At 38.3% G+C, this 20,618-nt stretch overlaps 1 pseudogene; it reads left to right on the forward strand.

Moving 5' to 3' along the window:
- Positions 1 to 18,917, forward strand: part of LOC102884652 — a 97,811-nt pseudogene extending 78,894 nt beyond the window's left edge.
- Positions 18,918 to 20,618: the final 1,701 nt, after the last annotated feature.

Raw genomic sequence — 20,618 nt, forward strand, 5'->3', positions numbered from 1 at the left:
TAAAACTGTCTAGAGCTAAACTGAGGTAAGGATGCTTGAAACTTATAGTAGCTGTCTTTGGAGTGTGGATTTCTGGCTAAATTCTTTCAAATGCTAACTAACTAGCATATGTTGCTAACTACCTAACTGAGTGCTTTGAAATTTAACTAATGGCCCCTCAGGTATAAATCGACTATGTATATATGTAGAAGTATGTATACATATATACACAAGCATATATGTATATATGTACGTGTATACATGTGTGTAGGTAAATATTAATGTAGATGTAGATATAGATATATAGATATATGCGTACTATCTTCACTGAAATTTTTTAAAATAAATATAGACATTATAACAACCATGTGCTAGCAGAGCCTAAGTACCAAGTCTGCAGAGAAGAGGATGAAACTGATGTCAACAAGGAAACAGAGTGGGGGACGCCTGAGGCCCCAAGGAGAGAACTCTTAAGACAGCTGCCTTTGTTTTTGGTAATTTTTCCCTCTCTGTTTTCAATCCTTTGTGAGACCTTGCTCTGTGCTTCCTACTTTGGGCTTGTATGAGATACACCTACATCGTTATGTTAAAAAATTTTCCCCTTTTCCTTAAACTAGTTTGGGTATATTAGGTTACTTGCTACCAAACAATCCTAGACTAAGATTAATACTATTCTAATATAATTACAAACAAAAATAAAGAAACTTGATATTTTAGTTAGCCTCCCAGCCTCATTACAGTTAATGGTATGACTTCCATCAGGCTTATTAAAATATTGAAAGTAGCTCAAGGACCACAGTTACCATCCTCACAGATCCCTAAGAATCCCCAGTTGAAAACAACTAAACAGAAGTTCTTTTTTCTAAAAGTTTCTAAGCATATATTCATTTTTAAAGAAAATGCTTTTTAAATTCAACCAACCTTTGCTGAATACCTGATATAGTCAAAAAAATATGTCCTAAGTGCTACAGTACATTTATTTAAAAGTAGAAGACTTCATTCTTAAGCACAGGTGTTAGGATTCTATTAGCATTCTAATGAAGGGATAAGAAGGCACACGAATGATAATGATAACAATGAAGGGTCAGTGAAGGTGGGAAATGCCATGAGAAGTATAGATACTGAGGAGTATGAAACAAGGGATTTATGACTCAGCTCAGTAAGAGTCCCCAAGTTCTCAAAGTACTGGGTGTATACTGAGAGGCTGGTATAGTCCGCATAGGCAGAGATGTAAGAAAGAGGATGGAAAGGCTACCAGGCAAGAGAAACTGCACAGAAGTGCAGAGCATGGAAGTCAGAGGACTTATTCTAGAAACAGTAGGAGTGTGGTTCAGCCTGAAGACACATGTGAGAGAAAGACCAGATAGGAAGGTTTGGACCTGAGTAATGAAGGCTCTGAATCACACACTACGGTTTCTGAAACTTTATTCTATCGTCAATATGTGTATGTTGAGGGGATGGGCAGAAGTAAGGGTTTAGAGCAGTAAAATTAATTGATGAATTTTGTATTTGAGAAAAATACCTCTGGCCACAGGATATAGAAAGAATGGGGAGACAGAGAGACTAGAGCTCTGAAGCCAGTTAGAAGTTAAAGTCCTTCAGGTTAATGAGGGCTACTCTGGGGTATTTGCAGTGAGAATAGAAACAAAAAGATAAAATTGAGAATCATTATAAAGGTAGAGTTGACAGTATATGATGACAAATTATATAGGAAAGCTGAATGTCTAGGAAAAACGACTTAAATTTTCTTAACCACAGAGATTTGGTTTCCTCTTCTTTAAGAAGGAATTGATATTTTCTCCCTCACGATATTTTGTGACAATAAAGGGAATGATGCATCTAAAAGTGAACACCTAACAAAAAGGGATTTATAAAGACCAGAAAGAAAAACATTTTCTAAAAGCAAGCCAGAGATTCATTTTTTATAGGAAGAAACTTACAGCCACAGTTTTTGGCTGCATCAAGAAGACTTTTCTAGGCAAGACCAAGCCTAGGTCAGAGCCATACCTGGCATGAGCTTCCCACAAGTTTTAGTACATTGTTATAGAAGGGTTCAGAGATGGAGAGCACTACTCATTGTTAACCTCAAATGGTAAAAGCATTTACTGGCAAAAAAATATATACTAAGCCAATAGTCAGAAGCAGGAAGTTAACTAAAAATGACATCAAAGTAGTTAGCAAATCAAGTTCTGGGGAACAAGTCCATGTTAGCCATAAAAAGGCTGAGAGAAGAAGTGATGTTCAAATGGACCCAATGAAGCAATTCTAAAATTAATTCCATAATAACCATGAAGTAACATCCAAGATGGCTGTTTAGTAAGCAGCTCATTGAAAACTGCTGGAAAAGAGTAGGCTTCTAGAGCTTCTCTTAACAAGTTCCATGAGATAATTAAACCAATTAAAGTCTCTCCTTTTTATCTAAAATGTTATTTTAATCTACCATCCTTTGTAGAATTGAGAATAATCAGTCATATCATTTCCTCTATTCTATGGCTTAGAATTGGAATTGGAATCCCAATAGGATGGCCAAATGTCAAAATCATCTATTTGCATCATATCACACTGCAACCAAAGCTGACCAGGTATTAAGCAGATTTGCTGACCTAGGAACAGATTGCACAGAAATGAATAAAATGAAGTAAACTTCCTGAAGTTCCTCCTTTACACCAACCTATACAATAGCTAGAGCTATAGAAAAACAGAATCTGTATTTAAGTCTGGACTTTGAAACACTGGCCAGTTGCAGACAAAAGCAAGAAAAGGGAAATGGTCATTCAGACAGATCTGGCATGGGACTCAGACTTATGAAAGACACTGCAGCAGGTCAAGAGATGAACCAGAGAAGACTCTCAATAAGACCAAGACAAGGATGACTCCTGGAGCTGTTCCTGACTTAACAGTTCTGCCAATTCCTGTTCAGGAAGAATTGGAGTAAACGTGTTTTCATATTTAGGCTAACTCTTTAGTATGATGTATATGGTTCATTATATAATGTGAATTCTGCCAATTTATGTAAAATTTTCTGTTAAAAAACATCCCCCTTCACCCCAGCCCCTGTCAGATATTGTCAGGATGGATATTTGAACCAGGTGTATCCTAATTAACAACTGTAGTTAAAATTTTGTGGTCCTGAGTAAGCCAATTAAGCAACTCCCATATGGAATTTGTCTTGTTAAGGCCTCCTGTCTAGGTATGCTAAATTTTACAAATGCATCTGGTATAGTCCCTTACGTAGTATAAATGCCCAATTTTGTCTTGCTTTCTTTGTTAACTTTGAGACTCTTCCATAATTTTATTCTCCACTATTCTAAGGTGACCACAGTCAACCTTAGAAAGTACTTCATTCACTCACTCAACAAATACTTACTGAACTCCTACAGGGGGCTAGTACGTACTTTAAATGTTTTCTTCTCATACTACCACCAACTCAGTTCACCTAGTCTCTAAAAAGTATAATTCGCATATCCATTTTCTCTTTAAACTTGTTATCTATGTACCTTCTGCCAATATGCATCATTTTCCTTCCTTTGTGCTCAGTGAATTATGCTTCACAAGAAAAGTCATTAAATGCAGTGGTTAACAGAAAATCTTTGTAGCCTCACTGCCACAGTTTTAATCCCAGCTCTGGTCCTTGCCATTTATTTGCCTTGAGTAAATTACTTCACCTAGGTCTCTCATTTTCTCATTTATGAGATGGTGGGAGTGATAGCTCCTACTGACCTGCTGGGCTTTTGCGAGCATTAAAGAAGTTGATTTAGGTAAAGCACTTAGATTTCTTGGCATAATAACCAAGCACTACCTAAAGTATCAGCTATTATTATACAAATTCCAATGTTAAAATTTTTCACATATTTATCCCTGACTGGTCAGGGCAGCCTTGACACTCCCCACCAGTCTAAGTCTTATAAGACTCAATCCCATCAGACCCAATCCCTTTTTTAAAAACAAATATTTTGTAGTCCTACAATTACCATCTTGAAATAAAATTCATAGATAATATAACCAATCCAAGACTATGAGAAAGCTAGAAATACAATATTTGCACTGAGCAAATTTCAGAGAAGAGAAAGAAAAGAAGAAACGAGAGAGGTTATAGGTTAAAGAGATTTAAATGGCATATCAATCAACTGCAATTTGTGGAGCTTATGACATAATTAGAAATATGAACGGTTACTGGATATGTGATGATATTACAGAATTACTATTAGTTTTTGGCATAACATTGAAATTATAATTATTTTTAAATGAGCCCATACCTTCTAGAGATACAAACTAAAATAGTTATAGATGAAAAAATGTTTGATATTTTCTTCAAAATAATATGAGAGTGGAGGAAGGTGGTGGGGACATAGCTGAAACAAGATTAGCCATGAAGTCCATTCTATTTTTGGATCTTTTACATATTCTACAATTTAATACAAAAAATTGTAAAGATGTGATTATAGAGAAAAGAAAAACCAAGAAGGATCACAGTCTGATAACATTTTAATTAATGCCATACTGCAGTAAAAAAAAAAAAAATCTTTTAAAATATAGAAAAGAATTCCATCACAGAATCATCACAGTTTTATTGCAATTTGAAATGTAGCAATTATACCTTTGTTCGTTATTTTTCACCCACTGTCTCTTTTCCACTTTACGAAACTTAAAAAAAATTTTTTTTGCAAACCTCAGTAGCGCTTCAGGGTCAGGAAAAAAAGAGAAAAAGGTGTAGAACTGTATTCTTTAGCATGGAGAGCTGAATAAAGCAAAGCCCCTATAATGCAAATGTAGTCTGCTTGAAGTTTTGTCCGGTGGTTACAGTCCTGTGGGACCCATGGGCATAAGCCCTACTAGCTATCAGAGTTGGTGAAATATAGAGCTGTCCCCTGGTGGCTGCAGCAAAACCGTGCACTAGATGTAAAACCAGGGCACCAGGCGTGTGTAAAAGCTCCCCTCTGGGAGATAATGACGCTCTGGATCAAGGCAGAGGAAGCACAGGAAGATGGCGCCCACCAGGAAAGAAAAAGAAAATGAAAACCAGGGAAGGCATAGGCCGAGCACAAAGATGGTACTCACCAGTCTCCATCCTAGAGACCACCTAGCTGGCCTCCAAATATGAGTCAAATCAAATGCCTGCTCCGAGACAAGCACAAAGCCTGGCGCCCCTCCAGCGGCTGCTTCTGCGCTGAGCCCTGGGGCAGGTGAGTTCCAAGCGCAGACCCTTTAAGAGCCATTCTTCAGTTTGTTATAGCCTTGTGAACCTCGTGGATGCGAGCCTGTCGGTTTTAAAAGGTAGATGTTTGGGGGGACTGTCGCTCAGGTGCAGGTCTTAAAAGTGGGAGGTGCCTGCTGTAGGGTGCAAATCTTTCATTCTTCAGTGGGGAGCTGGGGGTTTTGAGTTCCCTCCCAACTTTTCACCGCACCTGGGTGGGGTCTATGGCGAAAATGCTTCCCAGCCTCTTCCTAATCGCTTCGACGTGGCCGGCTCTCTTTCACCCAGTGTGTAGCAGTTGCTGAACCAGTTTTTAGGTTGTTTCAAGAGGAAGTTGTTCCATATGTAGCGGAAGATTGCTTGTGTTTGTAGGAGGAGCTGAGTTCAGGACGCTCCATCGCCATCTTGAACCAGCGCTGGGCGTAAAACCATGGCACCAGATGTGATAAACACCCCATAGGATTCTACTTACGGAAGACTCCTGTCTTCAAAGATTTCACAGCTCGAATTCCTTAAAACTGTTGTCCTTGCTCCCCACTAATCCTTTCCTTGCCCTTTTCAGTGGGTAACCAAACCAACCATATGTAGTAGAAAGAGCCCTCTTCTCAGTTTGTGGTGAAGGGAAAAAGGAATCACTGATTTTGCTGTGGTAGTTGTCCTCTAGAAGAATATTATATTGTCTGTAAACTATTTTTAAATACTTGAGCATAGAAATTGTGGTGTGTAGGTATGTTAGTTTTAACCTACATCTAAATATTAACTTATATTTGAAGGTTCCTAATCAGGCCCTCTCCCCATGGTGAGCGGTTAGTATTTGAATGATGCTAATCAGAAGTCTGTATTTCAGAGGCAGCAACCACAAGCATTTTTCACTATTTTAATCTCCTGTCAGCACTAGAGGGTTTGTTGATTAGCACAGAGGATATTAGAAATGACTTTTTATTGGTCAAAGAAGAGATATTTGAGACATAGACTCACTAGAAATATCAGTACCTCAGCAATTGCATATGTATAAACATGGTTACCCCAAATATTATACCCTTGAAGTGACATCCTTATCCTAGAATTTTCTTATGTTCAGGGTTTTGCCATTAACAGAGAATTCTGTCACCCAATTCTTAGGTTATCTGAATCCTGCCTGTAGAATATTGTCTTTCTCCAGTGTACATTTCATGCAAGATATTAGGCGCCAAAGAGTGGGACTGAGATTGCAAGGACAGGCAGGGTACATAACTGCATTTGTACGGTTTGCTAGTTAATATTTATACATATACAGAATCTGGTATGAAATTTACTTTCTTTATAACCTGTCTATTGGATATGGAGGTTGAATTGGGGGAGACTTATAGCTCTCACCCACATCAAAGTAATATTGGCTCTCACATCTACCAATAAAAACCTATCCATTGATTGTGTACAGCCAACTTGGCTTAGATCACTGTATAACAGATGCATCCCTGACATTTCCAATTAGACATAAAATGCTTTTTCCTATAGAAACCTCAAGTTTCTTAAATATTTTACCATAGGTACATATGTTCTTTATCATTGTAAGTACAGCACACTTCTGTGCATATCAAGGGTCTGCAAACTGCTGCCCAGGGGTCATATATGGCCTGCTGCCTGTTTTTGGATGACCAGTGAGCTAAAAATGGTTTTTACAATTTAAAGCAGTTGGAAAAATTAAAAGAAGAAGATTTCATGACATGAAAAATATGTGAAATTTCAATTGCAGTGTTCCTAAATAAAATTGTATTGGGACACACCCATGCCCATTTGTTTAGGCACCGTGTCCCCTGCTTTCACATTCCAACATGAGAAGTTGCAACAGAGATATTATGAAACTCAAAGTGTAAATTATACAGTATCTGGACCTTTACAGAAAAAGTTTTGTAAAAAGTATATACCATAGGTATTTTTAGACTACTATGAGGGAAAAAAATCATACAATGTTATAAAGAACTGATTTTTAGGTTCCAAATAATTAAGTTAAGAATTATCAGAGGACATGTAAACTATCTGTAAGTTGGGAACCGTCTTGAAGAGGATTTTAGGTCCTCCAATTTTAAGGTAAGATAAACATTTTAAAAAATAAAATAAGTAATATAAATGTTTGGTTATCACTCGTACATAAAAATTAATTTTCACCAACCCTGGGAATGGTGCCAGGGCACAGCACCTGACCAAACATAAACAAATAATTAAAACACCATGCCAGTATTCTTTATATAGGCAAAAGGCAAAAATGTTTGAATAAACTTGTCAGTACCACATTGCTTCAATCTGAAATCCACTCCTATCTTTCGCCCTCCTTTTTAATTTTTTGTGGTTTTTAATATGCCTGCAAATTGAAATACATTAGAGGAGAATTATAGCAATGTTGGTCTCACAGTAATGAATCAATAAAAAGTTTTGATCAACCTTTGGGGCAAAAGCAGCCAATTAAAGTATGCCTCCTATCTAAATCATTCTGGAGCGATTTGTCAACAAATAGGGCAAGAATTGCCATGAGCAGTTATATTAAATCAGAAGAGGCAGACGCATTTTAATATACTGATATACAGGTTTCTCTGGATGCTGCATCTCTTTTATTTAACCTCAATAAGAGTCTCTTCAAGCTAGACACAGACAACCTGTCAAAATAGTAGCTGAGGAAGACGGTTCCAGCTCATTAGAACTGTGCTCATCACCATTGTAAGGAGCTCCAGGGAAAATGGAAAATTAAGCAGAGCAATTGAGTCTCCACAAAATAAGTCCAGACAGGCAGGTTTTCCTAACCTATTGCTCCTAATCTTCACTGGCAAAGGCCACACTGAGCATTTTTGAACCACTTAAAAAAATAATAATAATAAAAAGGCATTAAAAGTATACGTATTCACACACAAAAACATTCCTTGTTTTCCAAAAGTCAGTAATCAATCACTTTTAAATCAAAGAGAGATTCCCAATCAACCAAGAGAAATTCAGCACATTGATATTAGCATATGGGAAAAAAATCTACGAATAAACTCAGACTAAGAAAAAAAATCAAGGCTATTTGCTAGTCTGATTTTTAAACAAGTGCTTAAGAAAGTAGGAGGGAACTTGGTCAAGTTTTTCTTTAACCATTCTGCAGTCTAGCAAAGAGGTGTGCTACACACTAAATAAATAATGTTCCAGAGAATAATATCATAGATTCCACTAGGCGCATAGCAAGAACACTGCTGTGAGTTCAGAACTATCGTGGGTTGTCCGTGCTTTTTTTTACTGGGGGAATGGGGATATCATGGAACCCTGGAAGAACTATCCATAGCAGTCCACCTGGCTCTATCCCTCAGAATGCGCATCAAGAGGCCATCTTGCCTTTGCCTAAAAGCCACGGGGGCAACCAGAAGGTCTTTCAGTCACCCTTGTCAGTCCTGGCACAAGCCGCTATGCATGGAGATTCTGCACTGGTCTGCACTTTCAGAACCACTCATTCCCTACCTCTCAAGGCCTGTCTAGGACTCTGCCGTCATTTTACCTGATGTTTCTATTGGTTTTCTCTCATAGGAAGGAGAAAGCCAGTGACTAGGACTGTAGCTCTGGAGTGTAAAATGTTGGATCCGAATCCTGGCCTCCTGACTTACCAACTATGTGGCCTGGGATAACTATTTAACTAGTCTATGCCTGTTTTTTGACCCAAAAATGGAGAAAACTATAGTCACTTGCATCATTGGGCTGTCCTGAAGATACATCAGTAGTTCTCAGTCCAACACTCTCTTCATATTACAAATATTTAGTGACATCCTCTTAAACATCCTGAAATGAAATTCATGAATAGTGCTGTCTACCAGGATATTCTTTTCAAAAATAATGTAATGCCTTAACTTTAATATAAAGAAGAAATAAAAGAAAGATAATTTGTAATAAAATAATGTTTTAATAAGTAAATGCTCAAACATGATTATTCTAGAAGATGTAATAAATTGCCCCACTCTTGCACATATACATGGAATAACCATTAATGCAGCTACAACCACCTCAAACCATGTGCTGCAGGCAGGGACATAATGTCCAAAACAGTGAAAAACTCTTGATAAGGTTCCAAACGAAACAAAATACGATCTTCTGATCTTAATTTACACGATAGATACACTCTTGGAAATGTCCGCATCTTAAAAATTCAAATTTTCCTTCCTGTTTATATGTAAAACCAAAGTAGGTTCTAGGCTTCAAAAATTATAAAAATAAGATTTCACCCATAGAAATGGCCACAAAACATTAGAGATATTTATGTGAGAATTGAGTGAAGTCAATTCTTCACTATGTGGGACAGTCCCTATATGCATTGCAGGAAGTTTAGCAACACTGGCCCTGTCACAAATCATTGTAGACAACAAAAACACCTTCACAAATTTTCACAATGCCCCCAGAGAATGCTAGCATCCCCTTTCAGGACCACCGGATTAAGTGAAACAGAAAACATAGAAAAGCATCTAGCACATGGTTAATGCTCAAGTTATAACTATTTTTACTAACTCTTTCTACTTTTGTGTAATCTCTTACAACTCTCAAAAACTTGCCTCTACAACATATTCTCACACCATATTGGGTACCAGCAAAATAGACCCTATTCTATGAGAACCTGTACCCTAGATTAAAGCAGAATATGAGAGTCATTGGACTACATGCCTTAAAAAGCTTAGCAAACTCTCATCTACCACTAATAAAATAATAATAAAAGGGGTTAAAAAGATATAAAACTCAACATAACCACAGCCCAGAAGGACTCATAATGAGTCTTGTTTCCTGCTTTAAAAGCCCTAATAGAGAACTAGATATTGCAAGGAATTCTGGGGGTGCATATATAATATGACTGCTTTGAATTGATGTTTTAAGAGCTTTGGGGTACTGATTTTGTCCTTTGTCTTCTCATATATTGAACAAGTATTAAATTGAGCGAGTAAATCAGGTAATCTAAGATAGAAAATTCGTGTAATGTATTTCTAGGGACTTTGGCGGGCTGTTTTAATCAGGAAAATGGCTGCTGAGGCAGAGAAGTACTTGACAGTCCGCAGGTGCTGAGAAGCAGAAGTCAGCCAGGGTCCCACAGCTAAGGCCAAGCCCCAATGTGCCAGGCAGTGTTCTGGTATTAACATACACAAAGCAAGAAAAATGGGACTTTGGTAATTTCATTCTACCCACTGATGTATTCTCACTTCCTAAGTAACCTTATGTCTTTAAAAATATACATCTAAATCCTTGGCTTGACCTGTCCTCAGAACCTCGTAGTTGTCTATCCAACTACCTACACAACAATACAACTTGGTCATCTTAATGGGAATCTCAAAATTAACATATCCACCTGTGCCTCCAAATGTGATACCCTGAGAGGTGTAATGAACATTTGTTGAATGAATGAACAAACCAGTGTTAGACAGTAATAGCTAGAAAAACCGATGTGTAGCCTGGGTGGTGGTCAAGGAATCTTGGAAGAGAAGAGAGACGTCTGATCCTGCAGAAACCAGGAGCAGCTAATATTTCTGAAGAAGCCCTGTCTCCACAATGGCACACCTGGGCAGAGGTCCCAGGATTTTTAAGGCTAATTAGATCTGAGATCTCTGAAACTGGTTAAGTCTGTGTCTATGAAGGAGTATTTGATCTGTGGTTTAGATCCAGGCTATCAGTAAAGAATGCATCCAGGAAATAGGAGTATGAGCATGTCGGCATACCCTGTGGTACAAAATTCTGCGGCCTGGTTAACCATTCATTTTGGTTAAGATCTCCTTTATTCAGGCACGTATCCTCATTAGGCTCTTCAACTTTCATAAAACAATGTTACTCTTATTTCCAGTTCAATGAATAGTTATTGCACATGAGTTGCTCTTGTCCAATAATACAAAATATCTGCTTTTCAGGTACTTATGAAGGAATATAACTTCAGATTTTCCTCTGGCCAATACCTATCATATGATCATTTGTCAAAAGGACATTTACAGAGGGTTACCCAAAAGATTTGCCATCCATCCTTCTGCTGGATTCTGCTAAGCTGGATCACTAAAGAACTAGGCCTTGTGATTATTTCATCTTATTAAGCAGTAATTTACTCAACTGCTCTTGGGCATTATGTCTTTAGCATATATTGAAGAATATTATAAAGAAGAGCTCCATGACACACCACACCTAGTTAGCTGTACAAATATTACTGATGAAGACTATTTTATGACAGTGCACAGGAGTAGTCTCCCCAGGCTTAACCTCAAGAATACCCAGGCCTCTTCTGATGAATTGTCCTATTCTATCTTATGAACAACATGAACCATGCAACTGATCAAAGTTTTCTTTTGGAGTGACTTTTGAAATGTTTAGAAATAAAATTTTCAATCATTTTACATGATACTTGGGTGCTAACTTTATTGCATGTTAATCTTCCCTTACCATGATTTTGTCCCTCTCTAATCTCCTTGTTTGTTTTTATAAATAGTAAATATAAAGCTTACATATGTGTAGTCAGATATCATATTTTATTTTAAAATTATTTGATATCTATATGTAATTAATTTATATTTAATTCATCCAAATTATTTTTGTAAATAATTATTTGTTAACTCATCCAGGCCATGTGTCAACTCTAATAATTCATTCTGTTATACCTGAGGTCTATATTTTTTCTTTATGTCAATTCACAGGTAAGGGTGTTCTAATTTCATAGACAATTATGAGTTTTAAAGTCTTAGGCTCTGACACTAGTATAAAATAATATTGAATGTCAACCGTAATTTTTTTAAAAAAATTTGTCTTAAGCTATGGAATGGCTAATTTTATTGATCAAATATTCAAATATTTACTGACTATCAACTCTGTGCCAGGCAGTGTTCTGGTATTAACATACACAAAACAAACACAGTCAGTGTTCGGTAATTTCATTCTACCCACTGATGTATTCTCACTTCCTAAGTAACCTTATGTCTTTAAAAATATACATCTAAATCCTTGGCTTGACCTTAACTACAGACAAGCAAACACATAAACCAACAGAATAATTTCCAGTCGGAAGCCAAATTTTTAAGCAGTACAGTAGGTTTAGGTGATAATGATTGGGGAGAAGCTTCAGGTTGGGTCATTGTGGAAGTTCTCTTTGGAGGTGACAGTTGAGTGGAAACTTAAATGATGAGAAGAGAGTCATACAAATATCTAGAGCTCTAGATAGAAGTAAAAATAAATATAAAGTCTCTAGTGTGAGAAAAAGCTTGATGTGTTCAAGGAATCATAGAAAGCATAATGAGCAAGGGAGAAAGGGGTATAAGTCAAGGAAGTTGGCAAAGGTCATATTAGAGATAAGGGCTATGTAGAGAATTAAAATAATGTGAAAAAAGTTACTATGTGATTCTTTAAACTGGGTAATGAAGAAAGAACTTTCTAAGAAGGTGACATCTAAATAGACTTTAGAAAGGCTGAGCTAGTGCAAAGGTCTTCAGCAAAGATGCAGAAATTTTCATGATTTTGACAACCAAACCAGTCAATAGAGAAAAGAAGCCTGATTAAAGTACATTGGAGAGAAACAAGATATATGCCGTGTTTAGGAATAAGAAGACTAAAGACTAAAAATATTTCAATTTGCCTGTAAGTCAAACAAATTCCAATGAAAATCTCCCCAGGATTTCATGATCCTGACATAAAGTTCCTAAAATTCATATGAAAGTACAAAGGGGTAAAAATGTCTCTGAATACTTTGAAGAACATACTGGGGGTATGCTCTATCATTTATTATAAACCTATAGTAAATAAGATTATGTGCTCTTGATTCAGAATTATGCAAATAAACCATTGCACCAAAGAAATAACATAGAGATCCAGAAAATAGTATAAGATAGAGGTGGCATTACAAAGCAGTGGAGAAATAACGGGCTATTCATTCAAGATGCTAAGACAGCTATGTAAAAGGTATGAATAGGCAATTCAAAAAGAAGAAACACCAATAGCTAATAAACATATGAAAAGATGATCTACTTTACTAGATGTCAGAGAAATGTAAATTAAAATCACAGTGAGGTACCAGTTCAAACTCATCAGTTTGGCAAAATAGAAAAGTGTGACAGTTCAAGTTTTAGCATGAATATGATGAAATAGGAACTTCTGATTTACTGTAGGTGGGGATGGAAATTGGTATAAGATCTATCAGTAGAGAATGAAGTATACAGTAGTTATTCAATGGAATATAATAGAGAATTAAAATGAATAAATTAATGTATTAAAATGAATAAATCTGAAGAATATTATGTGGACCAAAGATGTAAGCTGTAAAATGACATGTATAATAAACTACTTATGTAACATTTGAAAACTTGTAAAAGTAAATACTGTATATCAGTTATGGATATATACTTGCATGACAATATATAAAAACATATAGGCTTAATGAACACCAAATTCAAGTTAATGGTTAATGGTTACCTTTGGGAATGGGAGAGAATTCATTCAAGAATTTCAATTGTACCTATAACATTTCTGTTAAAAAGGTAAAGCAAATATAGAAAAACATTAAGATTTTATAAAGCTAGACAGTGGCTATGTATGTTGATATATCTTTATTTTATTATTCTCTAGCTATTCTCTGTGTTTGAATTATTTCGTAGTTTATAAAGAGAGAATAAAAGTGAAGAAGTGAAAACAATCAACATAGACGACTTGAATAGTTTTACTGTGAAGGGACGGAGATATGGAATGGTAACTTAAAAGGATTAATATAATTTTTTTTTTCACTAAGATGATGCTAGAGTATTTTGTATGTTGATATGAATAATCTAGCATAAAGAGAGAAACTGACTGAAAAGAGAGTGAACAAACCAAAGAAACAAAGTCCTTAAGCAGAAAAGCAAGACAGGAAACTAAGCTTAAGTGAAAAGACTCATTGTTCACAAGCAGAGCCATACTCTCTCCCTTGTTATAAGGAGAAAGACAAAAAGATGAAGGCAGATGCAGGTAGGTTGGAGGATTTGATAATAGAATATGAGAGGAGCTGAAGCACTGCCTATCTTACTACGGCTATTGGCTATTTTCTTAGTAAAACTGGAGGGCAAACAGGTGGGATCTGTTTGAGCAGGTTGTCAAGGTGGAAATATTAAGAGTGATGAGTAATTTTTCTAAGTATGGGAAAAGGAATTTTTACAGGAAACTCATAGAAATAAATTCTAACTAACCTAAGCCAATTTGGTTAAACACAAGTACGTTAATTTTAGTAGATAATAATGGGAACCAGAAATTGAAAGTAAGTGAGAGTTTGCTAGTCCCCTACAACCTTATTACCAGGTTTTAGTAAAAGAATTAGACAAAAAACTCCCACACATAAAGACCATTATTAAGTTAACATTTTTAGTTAACAGACCCCAAATATACCATATAGCCTGTTCTGTAAGCCCAGTAAAATCCCTTATTGGTGCTACAATCATGTCTTGCATGGAAGGTTCCTTTGGAACAGATGTGACAACATTCTAGAGGCAGAATGCAGTTACCCTAATGGTCATCAGCAAGCCAACAAGAATCCTCCAGAGATGGCTGGGCACAGGACTGTTAGGGATGAAGCTTCCTACTTTATCTTATTGGTGAAGGATGACTTAGTAGACTCATACCAAGACAGCAAGTGTTTCTAGAATATTTTAGTTAATTCACAAATTTTATCTATCACTAATCTCACTAGTGAATACCCATTTCCAATATCCATTATCCAATTATCAAGCCACTAATTTCACCAATAAATAACAGTATTTATCTTTCATTATGCTAATATTTTTAAATCTGGTGTTAATTGAAATTGAAGATTATTGAAGATTATAGTAGCAATCTCTGAAATGTGGCCTTTTTGTTAAATGTCAACCATCCCCTCCCTCCCCATAGAGGATTATGTGCTGTGACCAGGCAATTGGCCATACCTAGATTGTAGCTCAGATTCACACAGGCTAACACATATAAACACGCGTGCACATGTATACCTATGTCAAAATATTTTAAAGTGAGATATAGGCATTATCTTACGTAAAGTAAGATTCAGATGTTGTTGAATTCTCATTTGAAATTTGAAGTCACAAGCCTCACTCGGCCAATAGACAGTTACTCGGTGTGAGATCCTAGCTTGTCATCAGAGACTAGACTTAAATCATTAACTATGAGACATTTAGAACTTCCTAAGCCTCTGCTTCAGTTTCCTCACATGCAAAATGATAATAGTATCTACCTAATCTGTATAATATGTGAATAAACTAAACAAAGTTATCTAATGTTTCTTATTATGGTTAGTGTTTTGGCTAACATTTTTTGGCTAATATCGTTTTAAAAGGTATTGAACTGGTAACTCCATTTCATTATCTCTGTGTACATTGTATCGCTTTTAGATGATATAATGGGCAAACGTCTGTGTGTTTCAAGCTCAGAAACTCCTTTGAGTCCTACAAAACTGAAGCAGTTCTGGAAACCTCTTTTCAGGTTAAGTGCTTCTTAGGCAGACAGAGCACCTGCCCCTGGGAATTTTGTGCTAGGAGGTTGGTGCCCCACTCACATCCCTTTCCTGCCTTGAACTCTGATACAAATGCACATTTCTCTCCTATGCTTCCTGCTCTGCCTATAAACAATCCTTTAAAAAATGTGCTTTGTATTTACAATAGCCAAGATATGGAAGCAACCTAAATGCCCATCAATAGACGATTGGATAAAGAAGTTATGGTTCATATATACAATGGAATATTTATCGGTTATAAAAAAAAAAAAAGAAAAGAAATCCTATCATTTGCAACGACATGGATGGACCTATAGAGGTGATTATGCTGAGCGTAATAAGTCAGTCAGAGAATGATAAATATCATATGATTTCACCGACATGCAGAATCTAAGGAACAAAAAGAACAAGCAAATAGAAAACAGACCCACAAATATAGAGAAAAATCAGGTGATGACCAGAAGACGGGGGGTGCTGGAAGAAAGTGGTGGAGAGTTAACGAAGTACAAATCTGTAGTTGATAGATGGTCTCAAGGATGAGGAGCATGGCATAGGGAGTGCAGTCAGCAGTAAGGTAATGTCTATGTGCAGAGCCCAAGGGAAGATAGAGTAATCAAGGGGATTGTTTCATAAACTATATAAATGTCTAACCAATGTACTGTATACTTGAAACTAAAAAATAAAATAAAATAAAATGTGCTTTGGCTCAGCTAGCTTGTCAAACTAATTCTCTCTCATCTTTCACTGCTAGACTATATAAAGAGAAGTCTCACTCAGTCTCTTTTCTACTACCCAATTAGTCTGTAATGCACTGCAAGCTGACTTCCTTCTCTATTATGCTACTGAAATGCTCTCTCAAAGGTCATAGATTCCTTCCTATCACCAATCCAATAGTGTTTTCTCAGCACTCATCTTCTTAATTCTCTTTGCAGCCCTTGACCCTGCTAACCTTTCACTCTTCCTCGGTCATCTAAGTGTGCAAGCAATGAGTACTGGAGGAATTCAGACCTCAAAAATAGTTCAATAGCATCATTTAAACTGGGTTTAGTATCTATAAAATTCAAGTCACTGATAAAAGTACAACATTTATCATGACTTTATATAGAAGGAAATATTTGTAACTTGCTGATACACAACATACCTTATTGATTCTCTTAGCAGCCTGTCCTTGTTCTAATAATTATTTTGAAAACATGGCTGGTGACCAAGGGGAAACAATAAAGGAGAAGGTTGGTGCTACCCAATAGCCTTGTTGTCTCTCTAGAGCAGGGGCTTGGGCAAAAGTGCCCACTACAACCAGTTCTCCTGGGGGCCTACCAGCCCTTCCCACCCTAGGCATCACTACTGGGACCAGAATGGAAATGACCTTGCGGACCTCCTTTTCAGCAGTCACCACCAGCAGCAAAGCCTATGGAACCAGCACATAAGTATGCCCTTCAACAGCACCAAAGTATGCCCTCCTCCTCTAGCACACTTGCCTACTCCCCTAGGGACAAAAAGGACAGTTTGCACCCCGTCAGCACCCTGCACCACTTTGACTTGGCCCTCTCCGGCCTCTCCCTCAACTCTGGGTCCAGCCTATCCCTGTACTGCACATCCTCGATGTCCAAAGATGAAGAGGAGCCAGAGACACTTGCGTGTGCTAAGAAGCTCTTGGTGAAGTGCTGTTGCCAACTCTGCTACAGTGTGTTCAAGGACCCTGCAATCACTACATGTGGGCACATGTTCTGTTGAAGATGCACCTTGAAGTCAAAGAAGTGTCCTAGGGACATCAAGCTGACAGTCATAGTAAACAACACTGCAGTGGCCAAGCAGATCTGGGAACTCTTCATCCACTTCAGGCATGGCAATCTGGGTGGTGAGGGCTGGGAAGCTCATCATCTTTGAAGTAGGCTGAAAGGGTGCCCCTTCATCATCGAGCCCAGCAGCTGGAAGGCCCATGAGGGCGATTGTGACTACAAGCCAGTGAAGAGCCTGAAAAACACCAGCTTCCCACTGCTCATTAAGATAACCTGTCAGCCCATCTCAAGGGGTGTGATCACATAAAGTGTTCCCATTCCAAGTAGGAGTACGCATTCACTGGGTACCAGGACATATACGAGCGGTACCTGAGGATATGCTGCTTGGACAGGCTAAAAAATTCATTTAGCAGACAGTTGACAGCTTCCACAAGATGCACATGGCACTGGCCTAGAAGGACCAGGAGATTGCTTTCATACACTCCATGCTGATCAAATTCTTGAAAAGATTAACCATATGAGAAGATCTTTGAGTTCAAGTCTGATGTTCTAGACAAAAACCAGAGCAATTTCAATGAGGATCATACGGAGTTCTGGAGGGATGCATCCATGTTGAATGAGGAACTCCACATCAATACATAGCTGAACATGGGCACCCAAGGATCCTGTGACTTTCAGCAGATCTTCAAGTGCAAAGGACCCTCATGGGCTACCAGGGCCCTGTCATCTGTTCTATGGATGACCTGCTTCTCAGCAGCTCCTTTAGCAAGATCATCAAGGTGTGGGGCAACTGTACCATGTACAAATGCCCAAAGATGCTGAAGGGCTGTGACAGTCTGGTGCTGGTGCTCTGCATCCAGGGGTGAGAGCTCTGCTGTGGCTCAGTAGACTGCATCATCACCATGTGGGACATCTAGAACCTGCAGAAAGTGAACATGATCTGTGCCCGGAAAACGAGAGTGCACACTAGTCTCCTTGCACAACATGCTCTTCAGCAGCTTTCTGAAGGCAATCAAGGTCTGGGACATAGTGGGCACTGAGCCAAAGTTAAAGGAACTCATTGGCCTCAGCTACTGGGTATAGACCCTGGTAGCCACCCAAAGCTACCCATACAGCAGCTCCTACCAGACAATCAAGATCTGGAACATCCAGACACTCAAATGCATCCATGTTCAACAGATGTCAGCAGCAGCATCTACTCTATCACCATAAGAAATCACCACTTCGTCTGAGGTACCTAGGAGAACCGCTTGCAAGACATGTAGCGAGTGCAGACTCTAATGGGCCATGTGGGCATCAAGTATGCACTGGCAGTCACCTCATTGCCAGACCAGACCAAAGTCTTCAGCACACCCTGCAGTCTCTCAGGGTCTGGAGTATGAACATTTCTCTGCTGCATCGCCAGGGCAGAGTGACTAGTCTGGCTGTGTCCCGGGGCCAGCTCTTCTCAGGGGTTGTGGATAGCACTGTGAAGGTTTGGACTTGTCAACAGAGAATCCAGGCTGGGCCTTGGCTTTTCCTGGGCCTGCCCTGGGGGGACAGGCTGGCCATATAATTAGTCTCAGCTTCTCTGCCTGTCCTGTGGGACAGGTGGGCAGGCTCACCCAGCCAGGCAATGCCCTCTCTGCCATATACCCAGCAAACCTCCTTTTCCTGGGCCTGTCATTGCTGCTGCCAGGTGGTCCAGCCCCTCTCTCTGGGTACCAGGTACAAGCATGGCCCGGCCCATCCTCCAGCCCTACTCTAGATGGACTGCATTCTTTTTATTCACCTTTACTGTTTTTAGACCGCATATAGATTTGATTACTTCTTGATTAAAATAAAAGCAGTGCAAACCATGAAAAAAATAAAATGCATGCAGGTTGACACCTTTAAGATTAAAAAAAAAAATTACTAGCTTTTCTAGTGTTCAGCTTACAATTGTTTTTCCCAGAGGGGAACTGGTTTGGTCTTTTCTGTGTTACTATATATATTACCAAGCACTTGGAGAGGGGCAAGAAGGAGAGACAGGAAAGAGCCCTTGGAGAAAGGCTCACCTGCTTTGTCTCCATAAGCGGGTGGCGTCATTCAAGTTCTGCCACACCAGGATACATCAAAAAGATCTTTAAGAAAATAATGAAGATGGATGAGGATGTAGGGCCTCCTTCCCTAGGTTGCTGTCATTCATATCCTCATTAAAACTGTCATCCCAGGGCCCTACAAATGCCTTCCTGCAGTCCTGCCCTTCTGCAGTCAACTTTTGTCAGATTCCATCTGCTGCTCCTCCCCTCCTAGTGCTTGAGGCAGCCCTTTTGTTTAATTCTGTAATCTTTGGCTGACTGCCAGCCAAATGAAATGATTATCTGCAATGACCCCAATGCAGAAGATGGGAGCCCACCTTAGATGATATTCTAACTAACCTTTGTGTTTCTATCTCTGTGTTATGTCTCTCCTTCTTAAGATACGGCTAATAATGCAGGGGACCCTCTTGAACTACACAAGATGAAACTTGTATTAACAAGAAAGGCACTTATTCAAGACACCCAGAAATACAGACAAGGATACTGGGTTTTTATCAGAGGTAATAGAACCTATTCTCCCAGATCAAAGATTCAGTACTCAAGGCACTGAATATCTTACACTCCCAGTAATGGTTCCTGCTAAGAGTAGTTAGCCATTCTAGGTTAGTCACTGATTTTGCTGGTGATGGAAATACCTCAAGAATTTCCTTTGCCTACCTGAATTGCAGAGGCAAACCAACAGTGTAAGCAAAAAGAAGCCTAGAACACTAAGCTTTTTTTGTCTACCAAAAAAAAGAGCACATGATTCTAGAGATGAAAACTTTCCAGATGCTTATGTCACCACCTTACCCACAATGTCAAAATAAGTAGATGCAACATGAAGGAAAAGATTAATGCAAACAGTGAAATTTGGATGTAACCCCATATTTCATTGGCTTTTCATTCAATGTCGTTGTGATATTGTGATTTATAAGAAATTTATATTTGATCCATGTCCTGGTTTCAGGCACAGAGCTTCCAAAACTCTTTGGAATTTCCTAAGTTATGAGAATGACAAAGGTAACTTTTATTATGTTAATGATGTGACTTAGGACCTCACCTAGTGATAGGGGCTGGTTGCCAGGGGAGCCAATCCTGTGATAAGAGGGTTGTGACTTTCAGTCCCACTTCCAATCACCAATGGGCAGTGATTTGATCAATCATGCGCATGTAATGAGGTCTTTATTTGGTTGTCCAAATCCAAAAAACAAGGTTCA

This window comes from Pteropus alecto, unplaced genomic scaffold (genome assembly GCF_000325575.1).
Source record: "Pteropus alecto unplaced genomic scaffold, ASM32557v1 scaffold7, whole genome shotgun sequence".
Lineage (NCBI taxonomy): Eukaryota > Metazoa > Chordata > Mammalia > Chiroptera > Pteropodidae > Pteropus > Pteropus alecto.